The 17,424-nt window shown below is 43.0% G+C and overlaps 1 protein-coding gene across 2 annotated transcripts in view; it reads left to right on the top strand.

Annotated features, from left to right (window-relative positions):
• LOC126355988 (serine/threonine-protein kinase 32B) overlaps positions 1 to 17,424 on the top strand; it is a 635,590-nt gene that overhangs the window by 431,829 nt on the left and 186,337 nt on the right. The window lies entirely within an intron of this gene.

The following is a 17,424-nucleotide window of genomic DNA, read 5'->3' as shown; positions in this document are numbered from 1 at the left end:
AAGCTTTCTGTCATCTGGAAGCGCTGTTGGCAAGACTTGATCACAAAGTGCAAAAGCCAACCGTCAGTACTGACCAAAAGCCTTGATGGTCTACAACTGCGAGAACACGCAGGTGTTGCCGTAGAATCGCTTTATATGTCTGCTCATGCTAAGCATACAAAAAATCCTCGCCAAGTCAGTTAGGGACCTCCTCTCGCCGTAGAAATTATTCAGGTTGGTCACGATTAGTCTGAAAAACTTATAAGGGTGTTTCTGGGTGGGTTGTGCTGAGAAATAACTGTTAAGCTAAAGAATTGTATACATTGCACCGTTTCCGAGGTAATTAGCTGTGAAGTCCGGCCAATCGGTCTGTTGCGGATGCAAATTCAGGCACCCCGTCAGAAACGGTGTCGCCAAATTTGTTATTCGTTTTCTTTCCCAAATTCCAGCCAGAGAGTGATACTGTGGTGTGCGTACTGTAAGACCTTCGGTACACACACCATCAGATTATTTGACTTGTCGCTCTAACGAAGTAGGCGATTGTCAGCTTTATGGCTTGTGGTCTTATCGTGGCGTGTTTATCTTCTGACGTTAGGTCAGACGATAGAAATGCCACTTACACGCTTAGAGTAGCAGATTGACGGTGACCAGCTTTAAACAGAACTTGATTAATCTTCACACACATTTATTAAAATAATAAAAAGCATAGACATTATGTAACTTGATTCTGGATGCTGTTTACAATTGACAATCTGAAGTTCCTTTGGACTTGGTACGTTAATCTTATTCTCACATATCTCTGATACTTGACAAAGTGTCTATACATTTATCTTCATGGCTATGTACAGGAATATGATAATCTTATTAGGCGCAGACTGAAACTTGACTTCAGATTAATTCAGACTGACGCAGACTGACTAATCGGAGGTCTGAACACTCGTTATAATACCTCGAGCGTTCAGGTATCACTGCGCGAGTGTGATCCGCGAGGAGAAAAAGGTTCTACGTTAGCAGAATCTCTTGGCTGCGTTACATATTAATACACGGATCGGCGGAAGCAGAATTTGGTCCGTCACCAAGGCAGCGCCATCTCTTAGTGCGGAGTTGGACGAGCGCTGCGCCTGCGCTGTTGTGCTTAGCGGGGCGCGCTCTAGTGGGAAAGCTGTGTACTCGCTGATTACTCGGAACTATGTACACAACAGATACAAAAATTGTAGATTCGACGGTAGTAATGACTGAACCCGAACCAAAAGCTGGGCAGTCTCGTGCGCTATCATCTATGCTAAAGGGAACAGCTGACACTATTTGTATATGGCGGGATGCTTGAATTTACGAGCGCAATGGCCTGATTGCCTTACTTCAATGACAATTAACGAGGAAACGATGCAACATATTAAGTTTGTTTCTCAACAGGTAAGTTTCAGCATAACCTACCCTACAACGCCGTAACATGCTTTTCAGACTGTTTCTGGCCACCCCATATACACAGTGATCCAGCTGTCCCTACGTTTGGGTTCTATGCAACTCGCAAAGCCTCCAAGTATCACATGCGATATTTGATACTCTCTCTATGGCTAAGAATTAACTATTAGCCCTACGGACAAAATGAACACGTCCTTTTTGTATGAAAGACAATATAGATAAATTTTGTACTGGAATGTACTTTCGCCAGAGGTTGTAGTCTTCGAATTGTTCTTATTTTTTTAATTTTTTTTTTTATAACTCGAAAATTGTTGCCTCCAGCGAAAACGTATCCAAGTACAAAATTTAACTGTATTCAGTTTCCTACAAAAATGTTCCGTTCATTTTATCTATAAGACTAATAGATTATGCGTAGCGAGAGAGAGAACAAGAAAATCTTGCACATGGTATTTGAACATGTCACGGGTGGCATAAAACCTAGCGTTAGGGACAGCTGAATCACCGTGTACATAACGAAGTTGCATTCACGAGTCATGTGCATGCATTGTCAGTTAACAGTTTTCTCTACACACAACCTTCTCCTCATAGATAAGAGAAAGTGCATTACGTCATTACATGGATACATCGAAAGACAGGCAGTGGCGCGTACGTCACGAGGGCAGGATTCAGCTCGCTCTTTCGTTTAGCACAGCAGACTACCTGCATTTCTAAACCTGTTCTCTCTTAATTGGGTGTTTACGTACAAACTAGAGTTGGAACATCTATTGCACTCTATTATGGCGAGTTACTGACTGGTATGGCCTCAACGACCAGAAGTCCATAGGCCTACTACAAGTTTGTTACGGCTGTGCTAGGTACTATAAAACTAAAATCATGCCAAAATGATTATACGTTAAATGAGGCACTATATCTTGTATCAAATGACGATTGTTAAGGAGAAGAGACTGAAAGCTATAACCAAATGGTTCTGAGCACTATGGGACTTAACGTCTAAGTCATCAGTCCCCTAGAACTTAGAACTACTTAAACCTAACTAACCTAAGGACATCACACACATCCATGCCCGAGGCAAGATTCGAACCTGCGACCGTAGCTATAAACAGCTGTCCTAGTAATCAGTAAGACTACATAACAGCGGATTCCAGTGGAAAATGCAATTCTCATTTGTACATAAATACCCAATTATGAGCTAACAGGTTTAAAAACGCAGTTCACCTCCTAAGTTGAGCGTGTGAGGGAGCGAGGGTAGGCTTACCCTCTTGAAGTACGCCTCGCGGGCCTGTCTTCCTCGGGGACCTCGTTGTATACCATTATCTTGTTCAGCTTCCTGGTGGATGCCTGATACAAGCGGATTATTCAGTAGACGATACATGTCTTTTAAATTATTATCATATTATATTTGGTTGTAATGATGGAGCCGTGAGTAGTGTCTGATTGCATCGAGAAACGTGAGAATGGATGGAATAGAGTGGGGCAAGATTGCTTGCTTAAGATTTAAATTACGATGTACTGCACGAATTGCAGCGAATAACACTAATATGTTAAGTAATATTCCGTCTAACGTTTGGTTGTTATACATTGAAGTACCAAAAGAACTGCTATAAGCACGCGTATCCAAATACAGAGGTAAGTAAACAGGCAGAATACGGCGCTGCGATCGGCAACGACTACATAAGACAACAAGTGTTGCAACGACCCCTTAGAAAATTAATGAATTACTGTGCTGGTAAACCCCTTACGTTATTTGATTTTCAAACAGCTGAGCAAAACTGAACGTACTCAGACATTACTCTCTTTACTTATACTGATCATCACTAAACTGACAAACAATATTTTTAGCACAACGCAATCTGACATTCAATAATCCCTACAAAAGAATGGCCCTGACTAACAATAACCTATATCTTTCATGAATCAATTACCTCAAAAAAAAAAAAAAATCTTCGTTACTCGAACTACTGCAATACAGCGAGCGCCACTACTGCCAGCTAAATAAAACATTAGAACTACTGAAGGCACTAACTGCTGATAGGCATAGTTAGCAAATGAAAGATTTTGATAGAGAACAAACAATGTATTTGCCTTAATAGTGTTCAAAAGTCATTATATATATCAGTTCGTGACATCCAGTTTTACAAATTTACTGTATCTGATGGACACACGTTCAGATCATCCGCTCTCAAAACTCTGCCATCCCTCTTCCCACATCCATCACTGCTGGCGGCTCACCTCCAACTGCGCAACGCTACACGCTGTTAACAGCCAACTGCCCAACACTGCAATGGCAAATTCCAACAATGCAAACCAGCCACAGACTGCACACAGCACAGCCAGTGAGTTTAAAACAGGGCACTTCGTGTCGTTACCAATATAAAAACCTAACCAGCCTAATTACAGTGTCTGGCACAGTTAAATCGGTTACTTCTGCTACAACAGCAGGTTATCAAGATTACGGTGATTTTGAACGTGGTGTTATAGTCGGCGCATAAGCGATGGGGCACAGCGTGTCCGAGGTAGGATAGATCGGGGATTTTCCCGTACGACCATTTCACGAGTGTACCGTGAATATCAGGAATACGGTAAAACATCAAATCTCCGACATTGCTACGTAATAATCCTGTCTGATCATCTGCATCCATTCAAGTCCATTAAGCATTCCGACGGACTCGGACAATTTCAGCAGGACAATGTTGCACCCCATACGTCGAGAATTGCTACAGAGTGGCTCCAAGAAAACTCTTCTCGCCGGCAGCTGTGGCCGAGCCGTTCCAGGTGCTTCAGTTCGGAGTCGCGCTGCTGCTTCGGTCGCAGCTTCGAATCCTGACTCGGGCATGGATGTCTGTGATGTTCTTAGGTTAGTTAGGTTTAAGTAGTTCTAAGTCTAGGGGACTGATGTTAAGTCCCATAGTGCTTAGAGCCATTTTTGAACACTCTTCTCAGTTTAAACACTTCCGCTAGCCACCAAACTCCCCAGAAATGAACATTATTGAGCATATCTGAGATGTCTTGCAATGTGATGATTAGAAGAGATCACCAGCTCGTCGTATTCTTAGGGATTTAAGGACAGCCCTGCCTGATTCATGGTTTCAATTCTTCTCACAATTTAGACACTAAACTCTGTTCTATCACTGGACTGTTGCACTGTCTATTACAACTTCACGGTACAAAGCTTTGAATTTCCTATCTTTCTGATCAATTATAATGGAAAAGTTTTCTACTTGGCTTCTTTGCTTATCCAGTACTATGGTAGTTATTCTCTGATGTCTCAACAGATGTCCTACCATTCTGTCTCTTCTTCTTAGTAGTGTTTTTCACACATTCCTTTTCTAGCTGATTATTCGTAGGACCTCCTCATTCCTTACCTTCTCTGTCCATCTAATTTTCAACATTCTGCTTTGACAACAAATCTTAAATACGTCGATTTTCTTCTTCTCTGGCTTCCCCAAAGTCCATGTTTCATTACCATACAATGCTATGCTCCAAACGTACATTCTCTAGGATTTCTTCCTCAAATTAAGGCCTGTGTATGATGCTAGCAGACTTCTCTTGGCCAGCAATGCCCTTTTCGGCAGTGCAATTCTGATTAAGATGTCGTGTGTTTTTGGCTGCCCAGGTTACAGAATTCCTTAAGTTCATCTACTTTGTGATCACCCTCTTCTGAATGTGTCTCTTATTTCTTTCATTGATTCTGATTGAACAGTGCGGGAGAAAGCCTGTATTGCTGTCTTGTACCACTGGTTTTGGAAACTCCAAAGCAATGTTCTCTATGGTTCTCTATGTTTTCTGCCTTCCCCGATTGCAAGTCTTCCATAACTCTGTCAAACTCTGACTCTATTACTTATTCCATACGTCATTCAAATCGATTTCCATTTCTTGTTCTGTCACCTTTGAAAGGGCAGGGCCGACTTTCTTCCCTACCCATCCCTAATCCGTTGGTACCGGTGACCTCGCTGTTTGCCCCCCCCCCCCCAAATAAACGAACGAATGAACGAACGAACGAACCAACCAACCAACCAACTAGCCAACCAAGTACATGCCTCAAATTCTTCAAACAGTGCTCGAGTTGTGTCACGGGAATTGTCTCATCCCTGATCAAGAGCTAAAAATATTTTGTGGTGCATTTTACACTGGTATTCCTGCAAGATTCAAAATGTTCACCAAATGAGGTGTCAAGATGGGCTACAACACCAAGACATAGCCCTTGGTTTTTTGGCACACGTTTGGACGACATTTGACTGGGAAGTATTACTCGGACAGGTGAAGCGCATTTCACTCTGCACAGGAATATGAATACACGCATTTTACTATGCACAGTAATATGAATATACAGGACTGTCACATATGGGTTTCTTCTATGAGATGATACTTCGCGAGCCTGCTAGGTGTTCAGTGATACCTGCACAATATAAAGACCTCCTTGGGCAACACGCGAGTCCAGCTTTACAAAAACAGCACTGTGTTCACAACAAAATTTTCATCAAAGGTGGAGCGGCAGCGCATGTCGTTGTCAGGTGAAAGATTTTCTACAAGAATCCTTCGGTAACGACCACTCTAGGCAGTGTCACGAAATGTTGCCTTCCAGGTTCATCGACCTAAAAAATGTGTGTTTCTGGTTGTGAGCATACCTGAAAGATAATGTCGACCAGTGTTGTATCCGGTCTCATCCCGAACTAAAGAATAACATCTGACGACATTTCACTTCAATTGCACCAGAACGCCACTGCCGTACTTACCGTATTACGGATTCTGCATGTTGCTAATTATGGAGAACACATTGAACACATGTTGTAACTTGTGACTATCCTAAAAATCGTGGTAGTACCACCGTTATCATGTGTTTGACCGTTCCTCCCCTTTTCCTGCACCCGCACCACATTCTGACTTCTGCCTGATGGCAGAAAGTAGAACTGTTACTTTTTGCAGCGTACTCCCCAAGCGCATAGATTAATGAACAGACCTAAGATGTTTCAGTATCCTGTGATATATACAACCCGCACCGCAGCACTTGGAGCACCGTCCGTTTAGCTATAACCATCGAGTACTTGTTCCGCTACCCAATGTTTCTTCGCATTTGGCTTTCTTCTACTTATATTTCTCCGCCAAAGTTCCTTTATTACCCGTGTAAGAGATGTCCGTTCGTCCTGAACCGGACTGCTTACTGTGGTATTCACTATCACTGTATCTACTAACTTAGATATTTTCAAACATACATCGTCTCCCTTGAGTGCTTCAGATCCCTACTTCTTTCCACACTGCTTCTTTCTGCCGAATTTCTTAAACTTCAGTCTACTGCATATCATTATCAAACTTTGATATGAGTCTACAGCTGCTCATGTGTATGTCCAAAAATCCAATAACTGTTTCGGCATCTCTGCCTGACCATAAGGTGATCCCGCTGGATTCTTCCTGTGTCTTAAGGCTTTTTGCAAGTATACTTCCTCCTTTTGTGTTTTTTCAGCAATGAAATCAATATTACCAGCTGAAGTTTACTGCAGAACTATTGGCCTTGGTGCGGAGCGGCAGGTAAACTAAAAAGTATAAAGTTACTTCACCGTTTACAATAGCATGGAAATTACTTTTGCAGTCAATCAGAAAGCGTTGGGGAACATACTGACCATAATTTCCAGCCTGCAAGTCCACATTAAAGGAAGTGTTCCTACTTGCTATTTACTCAGTAGCATCAGGAGCTATGACTGTAAATGAAAATTTTGAGTTGTAACTGATTCATACCTTCAGTAAAAGTTCACACGCACAAACGTAATAATATTCCAGAAAATAATAATAATCTCCTTATCGGAAACATCACTATTAGCGGTTCAGAGGCGACCTCTATGGTAAGTTCCAATTAAAATGGTCTATCAACGTGACTTCTAGTCATCAAAGTTAATTGGTGGCCTTAAAAGTGTAAAATAATCTCGTCACATGCCACGTGGTTTTGTCAACATTACGGAGATACACAGACAGTTACTTCTGTGAAATCTAATCGTTTCAGAATAGTGTGCAGTTCTCGCGAATTCACTTCCTACCTTTACCGAACACGTTTGGCGGGTGACGTCCTCCAAGGCCCCTCGTAAGCCGGCGTTTGACTGACGCGACAGATTGATAGCTGTGTGCAAAGTCTCCCCGCCAACTGCATCTCTGGCCATATCTATACAGGGTGGTCCATTGGTCGTGACCGGGCCAAATATCTCACGAAACCAGATGGCGCTATGATTGGCCCGCTAGATGGCGCTGTCATGGGTTAAACGGATTTCTATTGCTTTTTAAAAAAATAGGAACCCCCATTTTTATTACATATTCGTGTAGTACATAAAGAAATATGAATGTTTTAGTTGGACCACTTTTTTCGCTTTGTGATAGATGGCGCTGTAATAGCCACAAACATATGGCTCACAAGTTTATATGAACAGTTGGTAACAGGTAGGACCGTTGTACTGAGCATAAACGGCACACGATTATAGCAGCCAAGTAGATCTGCTATTACCGAACATTGCTTGGATACTGGTCACCCTATGATATACAACAACATCGAGATAATGGTATGCACATCCAACTATTGGAACAGAGTTATTACGGAGGCAGTTGAGATTACATTAGCGAGCAGCCTTGTAAACAGGGATGTAGGTTTTGGCTTAAACATTGTTTGGAATCCTGCTCTTTCCCTTGTCAAAAAACAGATGGACAGAGTCAGTGTTACCTCATCTGCTAGTTCGTAGTCTCACCATCGATGTCTCTGACTTTGGTCATCTTTGGTGGCGCTAGAGTTCAGTGTGTGTTATCTTTCCTGCATTAGTCCGAGAACTGAGGTTTTAAATTTGCCTATATATCGCCTGTCCGTTGGAGTTTGCCTTGGAAATGTCGGGGTGTGCTCCCGCCGAAATATCGACGGTCGCTGTTAATACTGCCTGGATGTATTCCCGTAAGTTGTTCCAAAATTGTATACGCCAGGTGAAACACAGGTCTCATATTGTATGTAGGATGACAGATGGCACAGGATGCAAGGCGTCGGATTGTTGCAGATGTCGCAGCATTTGTGTGTGGTCTGGGATTGTCATCCTGTAGGACACGGTGCCTCATGTGTGGAATAACTCATCGAATTAATGCTTTCAGTTTTATGAGGGTCTCGCAGTACCTTAGAAGTTTATGGTGTTGCCTTTAGGCATGAATTCCAAATACGCCGCAACTTGAACATCTCAAAGAACTGTGAACACAACTTTGCTTGCTGATGGCATGGTCTTGAACCATTTTGGCGACGGTATTACTCTGCAGTGGAATCCCAATATAGTCTCTTGTTTTCTGGATAAAAAAAAAAAATGGTTCAAATGGCTCTGACCACTATGGGACTTAACAGCTGTGGTCATCAGTCCCCTAGAACTTAGAACTAATTAAACCTAACTAACCTAAGGACATCACACACATCCATGCCTGAGGCAGGATTCGAACCTGCGACCGTAGCAGTCACACGGTTTCGGACTGCGCGCCTAGAACCGCGAGACCACCGCGGCCGGCTTCTGGATGAAAAAGATGTAAATGGTGCTAATGAACCCATCAATATAACGCTCTAACCGTAAGAGAAATTGTTGAGAGATGTCGAATTCTCCTCAGAAACCTGTGTACAGCTCGATGTCTCTCACGACCGACATAATTACGTTACACATTGTCGTAATGAACGTAACACATCGCAGCCCTAAAGCGAAAAAGGGTTGCAAGTTTCGTCAGCAAAGACGAAAAGTCGACTGAGTGTGCATGAGATGTGATACCCCAATCAATATTGGGAACAGAGTAAAACTTTTATGAGGCGTTATCTTTCAGCACGGCCTCGTATTTGTTGCTATTAGATCCAATATATTCCCGTCATAGGTGTGGTGTAACAGTAGCTGTTCTACGTAGTTTTCAGAGAAGACATTTAGCGAGATCTCTCGGAATGTCTTGTCATGCCCACTATTGACAAATTTGCTATTGCACCGACCTATTATTGGAAGATTAACGTGTCCTCCGGGAACAGGAGTATGGCCGAAGACCTAACGTACTAGTGTGACTTTCCGGCAAGTAGTACAATGGAATGGCGTTTCAAGTGTGTCATGTAGCACGTGTTGTAGAAGCATCAGTAGCATTTGCCGGTAATAACCTGCATATTTTGAATAATCCTTGTTTCTCGATTATTGGTGCATTATTGGGTCCGCTTTAACCAGGGTGATAGGGAACGTGCTGCAGTTCTAAGTGTATAAATCTTACCAATTTTTTGATGAAGAATGCTTTACATTGTGATAACAGGACAAGCCGAAATCTATTAAATATTAATTGTATTCTCTTTCTTCTCATTAAATACGACAAAATATTCCGAAATTTGCTTTTAAACTGGAAAATATTTACGACGAACACCCAACATTGCGCTGCAGAAAAATATTTTTCATGAAAATGAGTCTTTTGGAGCCAAAGGAAAAATAAAACCAGATTGTTTTGCAAACAGTTTTTATTTTATTTTACTGGGTTTATCATCAAAGGAAAAATAGGAAGACTTGTTATTTCACACAGAAACGCAATGAGTGACACCTGCATTGCACAGTAAGATGTAAGATGCTTTCAGATATAACATTATAGACATTATTAATGCGCAAGTATCAACCGCTAAAAGGTATAATTTCATTACTCTGATAGAACTTTTATGTGCTGCTTGGTTGTGTTTGCGCGGTGTAGGACCCATATCAGAAAGGGGTGTCGGAAGATACCGAAAAAGTTCAACGAAGGGCAGCTCGTTTTGTGCTGTCGCGAAATAGAGGCGATAATCTGTAACGTGCGGGTGGGGCACACAATAGTCGTAAAGCCTGTGCTATGGTAAATTGAGCGGGGTTCACCTTATGAGAAAGGATTTTCGTATAGATATCGACCGCGTGTACCTGAATGGTGGCAAATCAGACTTACAGCCACTCTGTAATAACAATGATCCGTGAAGCAAGTTCAAAATGCAATTACACGCCAGTATGGACCAAAAGCAACACTGAAGATGGTACCAATTTAATAATAATACGGTCGCCAGTCTAATTAGGCATTAACTGAGTTTCTTCCCTGTACAAGTTGGTAGATATTCATGCAAAACAACAAGTAGTAACACTACATAATATAGTAGAATTTTAGAACCAGAAAATCTATTGAACTGATAGTTTCACGTTCTTTACTGATATGGAAAAACCATGAATACATAACACTACACTGTAATGTATACTACAAAACTTCATATTGTCTATTAATCTGATTAAAATCGGACATAGGTTACCCTAGCAATAGCACTTTCGTGACACACACAAAATGTCAATTTTGATAAAAATAAAACACTGATAAATTTTGACTTATATATTGACTTTAACTTTTGCTGGTCAAACCAATGTGGAACACTTCAGAATTCAAATGAATAAAAAGGGGGGGGGGGGGACTCTGAAATTGTTATGATCACTGTATTAAAAAAAGAAAGATTACTGAATTTATTATGCATTCAAGATTTCCAGTATATAAGTTACTACTCTTTTCATCTTGTTTACTGCTCATTTAAATACCTTTATGTCTATCTCGAAATAATTAAACTTCATTACTATATCAATTTTAAAGTTATCTTTCAACTTCGTTAGACCTTCGTTATTCATTTCCTGGTTCATTAACAAAACAGTTCTTTAAACACCAAAATAACATAGTTAGGTCTGCAAGTAATTATTATTAACACAAAATTTAATTTTTCATTTCAGGACACTCGGATTGCACAACCTTTGGAAAGGACCCTGTCTAGGTTAGTTGTGAGGATAATTGAATGATAGGAAAGTTCTGGTAAAATTTAGGTTATTATTGAACAGTTCACTCTATGGTCCATACGAATACAATACCAAAAGTTTCAACCTGCTTGTATCGATGCGACGGTTGGCGGGCGGCGAGATGGCGAGGCACAGAGCACACATACAACCACAGCTAAGGCTCTTGATGTATCGGCACTTTAATTCTTCTTAGCGCCACAATACTTTTCCATTTAGTGCCTATGGAATTTTGCCATGCTGCCTGGGCGTTGGAACGACATACCCGAGGCTCAGTGAAGCTACGTCTTCCAGGAGAGCCTCCTCGCTCCATAAGGTGTTGCTCATACCAGTGCCAGACTCCAACTACTGCTGCTGAGCCCGTTGTGCCGTGCAGTGCCCGTGTGCATTTTCCCGCGCTCGCCTGCCATCCACCTTTTACCGCTCCCTGACAGACCGGGTATTCACCCGAGGTTTTGCATTCTACATATCCTAACACATTGCCTACGTATGGACCAGATGCACAGTTACAGTTTTAAACATCTTACAACAGTCTCAACATGTGTTACATTTCAATTCTATTACAATATTACTTGCCAATTGACATAAACATTAATCTTCACATTGAAACTTGTTTACAGTTTCCTTAACACAATGGCATGAAACAAAAAAGAAATGAAATCAGAACATCAATTACACCAGTTTATTGAAAAATCAGATGCAAAAAAATTTACTTATATGGACAATAGTACAGCGTCGTTGTTGTTACAAGTTTCACAGATAAGATACGCGATTTCCTCAGAATTTTTAGTTGATTCCCATCTACATAGCGAGAAGTCATCATCTTAATAAAATAAGAGAAATCACAGTATCCGTGGGAAGAAAGAGATGTAAATTTTTCACTCGTGCTACTTGAGAGTGAACCGATCGAAAAATCGTGTGAAAGAGATTCTATGAAACCTCAGCAAACCCTTAGGTCTAAATATCCGAGTAATCACGTCGATGTAGATGGGAAGAAACCAGCCCATAATGATTTTCAAAGTATTATTCATAAGCATCGGATGCAGCTGACCGGAATACCCTCGGTCTGGTCAACGTGTTGGGGTGTAGGGCGTCGCTGTCCGCTGCTGCCACACGGTAGGCGGCGCAATGGCGCTCCATCTGACAGCTCCCAGGGCGGCCGAGAGCAAATCCTTTCTCCGATTAACGAGCTTCCAAGACAAGCTATTTCGCCGGCGAAGCTGTTACGCTGCACCTGATGCAGTATCGACAGAGCTGCCGTCCACGTAATTGGAGCAGAGCGGTCGGTCTCGTCGTCTGTGTTCCGGCAGCCACCTGCCAGGAGGCGACACAAGCATAGCGAACTGATTGCATCGTCCTGCGCCAAAAGAGAGGAAAGAGGAGTTTTTCTCGACATACTGCGAACTCAGTACGGGAAGAAGGAATTACAAATCCAATACACTTTCACTGCAGTAAGTGTCACGAAAATTGTACATCAGTTGTATAGCGAGGAAGAAAGATGAGAATTTAACGTTCCGCCGCCGACTTGATCGTTAGAGGCGGAGCACTAGCTCAGATCAGAAAAGGATGGGAGATGGAAATCACGCGTGCCATTTCAAAAGACCTATTCCGGCCTTTCGAGAAATAATGGGAAATCTCAGTCTGGATGACGGGACGAGGACTTGAACCGCCGACGTCTATAACACGAGTGCAGTGTCTAGCCATTATGACATCTGGCTCCGAATAATCTGCACACTTCACCAACTGTTCATCATGTCTCCTTCAGAAGTGAGGCGTTTTAACACTTATTTTACCTTCAAATGGCCATTTTAAAACATCACAAGTGAAGGTAAAAACAAAATGTAACAACTGAGATGAAAACTTGTTTTTAAAACAATAACTCGTGAAAATTGTTTTTTGTTTTAAACTGGTACTATCATATAAGATTGTTACAGCGACATAAGGATGAAAGGGGAGAGATTTCCGAAACAATACGTTGAGGTAAGGTTAGAACGTAACGTCGTAGGATGTGACAGATAAGAAAGTTATTCGTTATGATTCATTTCGTATTTAGAATGTTGGCGTTCTAATGGGTGAGTATGAATTATGTATGAAGTGTCTGGCGCTTGGTCTTACCTGGATTGTTGATGCGTGGGTAAGCTTTGAGTGTTGGATGTCGGATTTTTCGGTGATTTAATGGCTTCGGACCGCTTTAGAATGAAGAGAAGACAAGAATAATGTGGCTAGTTAAAGGCTTTTGAGCAGTCAACAGAAACGAAAATTTTGTATTTTCATTTTTCAGCTGATGAGAGATATGTTGAAGGGTTTGGTAACGTGTGAAGTATTTGAAGAGAAACCAGATTGGATGCTATGAATGGGTTGGGCTGCGAGCTGCTGACGAGGTCGTTGGGTGAGCACAGCTTCAACGATTTTCTGAAGGCTATACGGAATATGTTTACACACTAAAATCTACCTCCGTACAGCGAATATGGCCCAACGACAGCGCGATCTGGCATTTTGAACAGTGATAGGACAATGAAGTTAGATAACAGGAATTACGGCTCGTACGGAGGTACGGAGATAGTCATTTTCGCTGTGTTCTATTTCCGATGGGAACAAGAAAGGAAGTGACTAGTAATGGTGAAATGAACCCCCGTCACGCACAATACGGTGGCCTGCAGAGTATGTATGCAGACGTAGAATTAAAAAATGACGAATTTTTGCACAGTATAAAAGAGGAAATAGATATGCGGAAAAATGCTAACTGCCTAAAGGTGCAAGAAACTCGGCCAATAGGGAATAGTTTTCATGGTACTAGAGAGAATCACTGAAAGCCAAAATTTTATAGAAAAACAGAGGTTAAAAGACATACAAGAAACAACTGCGGACATTGGCTGCTACTCTGAAGTGAAGAGACTGCCACAGGAAAGGAAATCGTTGCGAACCATATAAAATCAATGAAAAGACTGAGAAGTTGAAGGCCGGCGCTTGCTTATCAACATTGTCAGCTTCACTCAGTCCTCGATCCAATAGCCATAAGATCAGGAATTCCTGGAATCCCTCCACTTTTATCTTCATATTATTTATCGCGAAATATGCGTAGGAGAAATCAATACACTACTCGTATTTGCTGACTCTTCTAGAAACGTACGCTCTCGGAATTTTAAAAGTGAAACACCTCGTGTAGTACAACACATCTCTTGCAGTGTCTGTCTCTGCGGTTAGAGACAGACACTTCTTCCAAGGAGTGTTTATGCATGGCTGTATTCGTCTTGGCATACTATCCACAAGTTCATCAATGCACTGTTGGTCGAGATTGTCCCACTCCTCAACGGCGATTCGGCGTAGATGCCTCAGAGTAGTTGGTGGGTCACGTCGTCCATAACCAGCCCTTTCCAATCTTTCCCAGGCATGTAAGATAGGGTTCATGTATGGAGAACATGTTGAGCACTCTAGTGGAGCGATGTTGTTATCCTGAATCAAGTCATGAACAAGATGTGCATGATAGGGGCGCTAATTGTCGTCCTTGAAGACGAATGCTTCGCCAATATGCGGCCGATATGGTTGCACTATCGGTCATAGGAGGGCATTCACGTATCGTACAGCCATTAAGGCGCCTTCCATGACTACCAGCTGCGTACGTCGGCCCCACATGCTGCTACCCCAAAACAACAGGGAACCTCCACCTTGCTGCACTCGCTGTACATTGTGTCTAAAGCGTTGCCTCCAAACAATTCTCCTACAATTGTCTGGTTGAAGGCATATGAGACACACATCGGTAAAAAGCGGTCCATTCGGCAGTTGACGTTGGGCCCATCTGTACCGTGCTGCGTGGTGTTGTGGTTGCAAAGATGAACTTCGCCATGGACGTCTGGAGTGAAGTTGCGCATCATGCAGACTATTGCGCACAGTTTTAGTGGAAGCATGACGTCCTGTTGGTGCACGAAAAGCATTATTCAACATGGTGGTGTTACTTTGAGGGTTCCTCCGAGCCATAATCCGTAGGCAGCTGTCATCCACTGCAGTAGTAGCCCTTGGGTCCGAACAACATCGCTTTGGTTCACTTCGAGACGCCTGGACACTTCCATTGTTGAGAGCCCTTCCTGTCACAAATTAACAGTGTGGGCGCGATCGAAACCGGTATTGACCGTCTAGGCATGGTTGAACTACAGACAACACGAACCATGTACCTCCTTCCTGGTGGAGCTAATCGGCTGTCGCACCCCCTCCGTCTAATAGGTGCTGCTCATGTCTTTGGGCGGGTTTGGTGACATCTCTGAACAGTCAAAGGGATAGTGTCTGTGATACAATATCCACAGTCTATAATCAGGAGTTCTGGGCACTGGAGTGATGCAAAACATTTTTTGATGTGTGGCAAATCCAAACTAGTTACTTTCAGGACATCATAGGCGATATTATACGCACTAGGAACTCTGAAACCTACCTAGTCATTAACAAGCGTAAAATTCAAGTATCCGCCGTGCGGTATTTTGAAGTTTATTCAGCCAAACGTCGCACAGAAGTAGAAGTGAAATACTCTGGCACTTCTAGTGTATAACAGTATTCAAGCAGCGTATATTCACCATGAATATTATTTTTCCCTCTGTGATCGTCTAAGTTCAGCTTATTAACGTATCCAGGTCACCTTTATTCGACCATGCCGGCGGAAATTGCAGGCTGGCAGAGAGTTAGAATTTGCTAAGGTGTTTTACTACAGAGGCTCTAGAAATTACGATAGATCTACGACATACGGGGTACCGTCTCATTGATGAGACCACACCAGTGTCCGACCGCGACATTCAATAAAGCCAAGCGAGGTGGCGGAGTGGTTACCACTCTGGACTCGCATTCGGTTGAAACCCGCGCCCTGCCATCCTGGTTTAGGTTTTCCGTGATTTCCCGAAATCGCTTCACGCAAATGCTGTGATGGTTCATTCGGAAGGACACGGCCGACTTCTTCCTCCATCCGTCCATGATCCTGTGGGACCACTGACGTCGCTGTTTGGTCACCTCACCCAAACCAACCAACCGACAATGCAATAATCACTCACAGGAGACAGATGGCAGCACTAGCAGAGGAGAGTGTATAAAGCGTGTATCAGTGGGACCCGGGAAGCAGGACAGTCATTGCCGCAATGCGGAAACGGAGAAATTTACACTACTGTAAAACAGCTACACAACGAAGATGACGTGCTACAGACGCGAAATTTAACCGACAGCAAGAAGATGCTGTGATATGCAAATGATTAGATTTTCAGAGAATTCACACAAGGTTACGCCGGTGGCGACACCTACAACGTGCTGACATGAGAAAAGTTTCCAACCGATTTCTCATACACAAACGGCAGTTGACCGGCGTTGCCTGGTGAAACGTTGTTGTGATGCCTCGCGTAAGGACAAATGGGTACCATCACGTTTCGGATTTTGATAAAGGTCGAAATGTAGCCTACCGCGATTGCGGTTTATCGTAACGCGACATTGCTGCTCACGTTGGTCGAGATCCAATGACTGTTAGCAGAATATGGAATCGGTGGGTTCAGGAGGGTAATACGGAACGCCGTGCTGGATCCCAACGGCCTCGTATCACTAGCAGTTGATATGACAGTCATCTTATCCGCATGGCTGTAACGGATCGTGCAGCCACGTCTCGATCCCTGAGTCAACAGATGGGGACGTTTGCAAGACGACAACCATATACACGAACAGTTCGACGACGTTTGTACCAGCATGAGCAGCATGAATTATCAGCTCGCAGACCATGGCTGCGGTTACCCTGCATCACAGACAGAAGCGCCTGCGATGGAGAACCCAACGACGAACCTGGGCGCCCTAATGGCAAAACGTCATTTTTTCGGAACAATCCAGGTTCTGTTTACGGCATCATGATGGTCGCATCCGTGTTTGGCGACATCGCTGTGAACGCACATTGGAAGCGTGTTGGCGTCGTCGCCATACTGGCGTATCAAGCGGCGTGATGGTATGGGGTGCCATTGGTTACACGTCTCGGTCACCTCTTGTTCACATTGACGGCACTTTGAACAGTGGGCGTTACATTTCAGATGTGTTACGACCCGTGCCTCTACCTTTCATTCGATCCTTGCGAAACCCTACATTTCAGCAGGATAATGCACGACCGCAAGTTGGAGGTCCTGTACGGGCCTTTCTGGATACAGGAAATATTCGACTGCTGCCCTGGCCAGCACATTCTCCATATCTCTCACCAATCGAAAACGTCTGGTCAATGGTG

The sequence above is a fragment of the Schistocerca gregaria genome, chromosome 3 (genome assembly GCF_023897955.1).
Source record: "Schistocerca gregaria isolate iqSchGreg1 chromosome 3, iqSchGreg1.2, whole genome shotgun sequence".
NCBI classification, from domain to species: Eukaryota; Metazoa; Arthropoda; class Insecta; order Orthoptera; family Acrididae; genus Schistocerca; species Schistocerca gregaria.
The sequence above is the reverse complement of the archived record's forward strand: the minus strand, read 5'-3'. Positions and strand labels throughout refer to the sequence as shown.